This window comes from Lactuca serriola, chromosome 2, assembly GCF_051521515.1.
Source record: "Lactuca serriola cultivar US96UC23 chromosome 2, Lser_US96UC23_V15, whole genome shotgun sequence".
NCBI classification, from domain to species: domain Eukaryota; kingdom Viridiplantae; phylum Streptophyta; class Magnoliopsida; order Asterales; family Asteraceae; genus Lactuca; species Lactuca serriola.
The window spans coordinates 37508102-37514192 of NC_136409.1; the positions used below are offsets into that span (position 1 = coordinate 37508102).

General features: G+C 34.5%; 1 pseudogene; it reads right to left on the reverse strand.

The window, feature by feature from the left end:
* Nucleotides 1-2497: 2497 nt before the first annotated feature.
* Nucleotides 2498-5233, reverse strand: LOC145089167 (uncharacterized; annotated as a pseudogene).
* Nucleotides 5234-6091: the final 858 nt, after the last annotated feature.

The window sequence follows — 6091 nt, forward strand, 5'->3', positions numbered from 1 at the left end:
ATATTCTATATATAGAAAAAAAAAAGGATTCTTTTCGTTAGATAGTTGTTAAATGTCTGCGTAAAATTCATAACTTCTACATACGGACTCCGTTTCCGTCTGTTTTTTTACCGTTGAGTTCCTATTAATGAGATCTTTGACTCTCATTTAGGTCGCGTAGGCCAAAAACCGCTCGAACTAAAATTCGAGTTTCAGGTCGTGCATTGTTGTGCCAAATGTTAGAAAATTCATAACTTCCTCATACGAAGTCAGATTTGGGCGTTCTTTTTTTGGACGCTCTCATTTTAACATATTCTATGACTTTTGTTTAGATTACTAAGGTTAAAAAGACCTCCATCATAAATTCACTTTTTACGTCTCCCAGTGTCGTGCCGGTTTTGCCGTAAAACTTCGACAAGTCATAACTTCTTCGTTATAACTCGGATTTCGGCGTTCTTTATATGTACGGAACCCTAGAGACGTATTCTACAACTTGGTTAAGATTATTTATTCTATATAGTATTTGGTTGAAAAGTCGTTTTCGACCCCTATTATCTCTAAATTGACTAGCCCGGATCTACGGGCGTTACAATATATTTCTGTATGATTTACATGGTAATGATTATATATATATATATATATATATATATATATATATATATATATATATATATAAGGAATAGGTAAAAAATGATTTTTGTAGTTGAAAATCACTCCCGTCACCAAGTATGGTTCAGATCCTTGTCTGGTGGTCGGTTGTCATATTGCTATTAACAAGACCTATATATGGTATGGTTTGAAACCGGGAACTATCAGGGTTCTTAATATAAACACTGCATTAAGATCACTGCTTAAAGCTCTTGCTCAAGTTCGTTCTTTTCTTAACTATATTAGTATATTATAACGAACCTCTTTTCTTTTCCTCGAATCTATTCATAGCAACAATTTATCTTTTTTCTTAGAGGGTTACAGGTATGGCTTTCTTTGCGGAAGATGTTCATATTTTAGCTAGGTATAATCTCCTTTATAGTTTATTTATTGTACTGTATCATCTCATTATACTGAAATTATTGCACATAGTGCAAGCATGGATGGACGAGTTTATGTATGGAAGATTATAGAAGAACCTAATGAAGATAATAAGCCACAAATTACAAGAAAGATAGTTATAGCCATCCAATTATGGAGAATGAGAACCTATTCATCCTCGAGTTTGTTGGCACTGTCATAAACATGTAAAAGTTTAATACAATGCCCTTTTTTTAATTAAGTTTTTCATGTAAAACATGATGTGGTTTAATTAAGTTTTGCACACTAAGCACTATGCACTATGAAACCTTTTTCCTTTGAAAATACCCAAAATGCCCTTCCTTGTGCTCATTTTGATACTCTGCAGGGTCCCTTTAACCGTGAAATGAAAATATGTGCTTCAGGAAGTGAAGAAGGATGGTTGCTTCATAGTGATGATGGCATTGTACTCCAAAATTGGAATTGAAGAGTTCTGAAACAAGAACTGAAGACTCCTTCTTCAATCAAGTTGTTGCATTATCTCAATCTGTTCTTCTCTTATTGGCAAATGCCAAGAAAAATGCTATTTATGTTGTCCACATGGATTATGGTCCAAACCCGTAATCTACCCGTATGGATTACATTGCAGAATTTACTGTCACTATGCCAATTATTAATTTTACTCTAAATAGTCAGAATATCCGAATCATAAAGAAATGTTGAAAAACCTCAAGGAAAAATTGATATAGATATTGTTGACATTACTTATTGTTATCTACATATCCATATATGCTCGAAATTATATCCATATGCCAAATCTCATGGAAATTTTCAAAAACTAATAGTAACAACAGTTACTCCAATTGTAGTCAAAGAAATCAATCAACTATTTTTCTCATAATTTAATAATACTTACTCTAATTGTAGATGTTGTTTTGAAGGCTATTCTCATGTATATGCTATCTCCATTAGAAATACCACCCTGTATCCCACCAGAAAGATTTGTTATTGTCCTGATCCGCCCATATTCATCCGTATAAAACACAAAAACCAACTACTTTTACTAAATCAAACATAAAGTAAACTGAAAAATAACACAGAAACTGGACCTGAACAAGAACAAAGTTGGAAATGTTATTGGACTGGTTAGTTTGGACCGACCCAAGCTGTATCAGGATGGGCCTTATTAATCTTAATTGGATCAGGTTGCTAGGTCGGACTAAGTGTGGGCATGACATCATATGATATCTTTTTTTGATTTTCAATATGTCCAATTTTACCTGAGGAAATTTTGTATTTACCCCTGAACATGTTAGCATTTCCCCACATCATTAACCAAAGTTTCCACCAAAAGGACTACAAGAAAAAATGGAAAGACTAAAATACCGTTGCTAGGAAAAAACAACACAGAGTATAACAAACAAATAAATAACACTATCGTCCAATTTCTAAAGCAACTAAAACCAAACAAACAAATCTCTAAAGTTTCAAACAAATCGTTAATGAAGTCTTAATCATTATCATCATCATACATATCATCATTTCCATCTTCTTCTTCGTTTGTTGATGAACTATACTCAAACTCACCCTCATTGTCATCATTATTATCATCACTAGAAGCATTGCTTGAGATGTCGCCATACTCGACTGTTTCATCACGTGAACTTGTGGATGCTTCTTCCATAGGGCTAATGATTTCATTTGCTTCCGCTTCATCATCTTGAAAAGCATCATCATTTTTATTATTATTAGTATTTTGTACATCTATCCATCCACGTGGTTTAACTTTACATACAGCTAACCAATCAGACATGTTTTGCTTCATGCTAGGGTATGGAATGTAACAAACTTGAGTAGCTTGCACAGCTAAAACAAATGGTTCAAACTTCCTAAACTTTCTATGTTTGTTTATGTCAACCAGCTTATATTGGTTATGGACCTTGACCCCAACATTAGGAGTTGGATCATACCATTCACAGTTGAACAGGACTGTGCTTTTAATTGGCAAACCAGGATATTCAACTTCTAGTATTTCCAACAACCTGCCATTGTAATCACAAGAGTCGCTACTTATACACACTCCACTATTCATTGTCACTTTGTTAGCACCATATGATTCTGTATGAAACTTATAACCATTGACAAAGTAGACGTTATATAATTTCACCGTCCTTAATGGTCTTCTTGAAAGATCGTGTATATACTTGTTCTTTATTTGATTTTGACGTGCCTATATTACAGAAAAGGAACTACATAAGAAATTTGTCAATAATAATAATAATAATAATAATAATAATATCCTAAGCACTCACATAATTCTCAAACCAGGAGGCAAAGTTTGTATCCACTTCTTCCATGAGATCATGTTCGCTTATATCGGGATATAGTTCTTTCAGCAACCTTTCATATTTTCTGTAACATAATTAAAATAATTTGAAATCATGCAAAGTTGAATAATATGTGACTTTGAAATATCAATTACAAGCTTCCTTGACATACGGTTGCACCTTCTCTTCATTAAATAGTATGTAAGAATGTAATGCATTAAACTCCTTATCACTTAACCTTCTACTCTTGAGTTTTCCATATGGGCGGCCATGATGTAAAAATATACTCAACTTTTCTTCATCAACATCTTCAGCTCCTCCATCATCATTACGAGGCATCTTTCTTATACGTGTATAAACATGGGGCTCGAAATAGTGAGAGCGAAAGTTTAAGGCTTTACAAACCAAGAATGCATTGCAAATTGACCCTTCCACTCTAACATCCTTTTTCAATTGATGGAGCAATCTATAATGGAATAGGTAACATATTAAAGTTAACCAAAGTTAACATTTAATGTATAAAATATAACGTGAAGTACGAAATTAACCTTTCAAATGGATACATCCAACGATATTGAACACGACCTCCTATCTTTGCTTCATATGGTAAATGTATCGGTAAATGTTCCATCGAGTCAAAAAAGACAGGGATAAATATCTCCTCCAATTTACAAAGAATTACAGGAATTTCAGCTTCAAGCCTTTTCATGTCTTCAACAGTAATTACTGTTGCGGTTAAGCTTCTAAAGAAAAGACTTATCTCAGTGATTGTTTCCCACACCTTGGTTGGTAACACCTTGCGGAATGCAATTGGCAACAATCTTTGCATAAAAACATGGAAATCATGACTCTTCATTCCAAACAGTCTATGTGTGCTCAAGTCTACACATCTCCCTAGATTCGACACATAACCATCTGGGAAAGTCAAATTTTCCACCCATTTACATACGACTTTTTTTCCTCCTTGCTTAATGCATATGGCGCTTTTGTATATTGACCTGTAACTTGATTTTTACCAAAACCTTTTCTATTACAGAAATCTTTCAAATCATCCCTTGCTTTTGTATTGTCCTTTGTCTTGTCCTTCACATCCATTATTGTGTAAAACAAATTTTCAAAAAAATTCTTCTCAATGTGCATAACATCAGAATTATGACTTATTAAATTTGTTTTCCAATATGGAAAATCCCAGAATATGCTTCTTTTTTTCCAACCACATCCAACTTTTTTGCTACATGGTTTATTTACTTACTCAGAATTAACTTCTGTCACTTTTTACAAGCCAAAATCTTCAATTTCCCTTAAAATTTCTACATCATTCATAATTGGAGGAGGACCCCTTTCTTCTGTATGGTTCTTGGTGAACTTAGTCTTATTTAATCTGAATGGGTGATCGGATTTGAGAAATCTTCTATGACAATCAAACCAATAAATCTTTTTACCGTTTTGCAGCCTAAATGCTTGTGAATATTTTCCACAATGTGGACATGCTAGCTTACCTGCGGTTGCCCAACCAGATAGCTTTCCATATGCAGGGAAATCGCTAATTGTCCACATTAAAGTGGCTCTCATTTAAAAATTTTGTCTAAGTGATAAATCAAAAGTTACGATGCCTTCTTCCCATAAGTCTTTGATTCTACTATAACAGGTTGAAGGAAAACATCTAACCTTTTCATAGGGTTTTTAGGTCCGGGCACAATTGCAGTCAAAAACATGTAGGGTTCTTTCATACACATAGACGGTGGCAAGTTATATGGTGTAATTATAATGGGCCACGTTGAACGTTGTGCTCCTGAGGTTCCATGGGGTTGGAACCCATCTGTGCATAGTCCCAACCTAACATTACAACTTTCGGCTGCAAATGACGGATTGATGACATCAAATTGCTTCCAAGCATCAGAATCAGACGGATGACACATAACTCCAATATCATGCCCATGATCTTGTGCATGTCATCGCATGGAAGCAGATGTTGCTTGAGAAGCATATAATCTCTTCAGCCTTGGAGTCAAAGGCAAATAATGCATTCGGGAAAAAGGTACACGTGAAAACTTAGAAGAATTTCTTGACTTTTTATACCTTGGCGCTTCACAAAATTTGCATCGATCAAGATCTTTATCTCCTCGCCAATATAACATGCATCCATACATACAACAATCAATCAATTCCACGGGTAGACCAAGTCCTTGTATTAATTTTTTTTTTCTCATATAAACTATCAACCATGGTATTGTCCTTAGGTAAACCATCCTTCATCAATTGACAAATTGAATCAAAACATTCCTCAGGGATGAGATATTCAGATTTGATATTCAATAACCGAGCCACAACAGACAATTGTGTTACTTTTTCACAGCCAAACCACAACTCTCTATCAGCAGCCTTAAGTGGATTTGGCTCCTCGTCGATATGCATTGTCATGAAATCAGGTCCTGCAGCATCCAAAATCATCTCCCTATAAGAGGGTTCATGTTGTTCATTCAAACCCGTGGTTGTGTCATCCATCTGTGATGAAGTACAACCTGTAGTTGTTTCTCCATGTTTATCCCACACATGGTAGTTTGGAATAAAACCAAACTTAGACAAGTGAAACTTTACATCTTCAATTTCTCTATATGGTCTGTTAAGGCATTTTTTGCAAGGAAATTTAATTTTTTTCTCCATCCATCAAAAATTGTTTGCTACAAGCAAATTCGATGAAAGTATTCAAGCCATTTCTAAAAATAGGTGATATGAATCCATCGGCATCTAGCCTTTCATACATCCAATTCCGATCT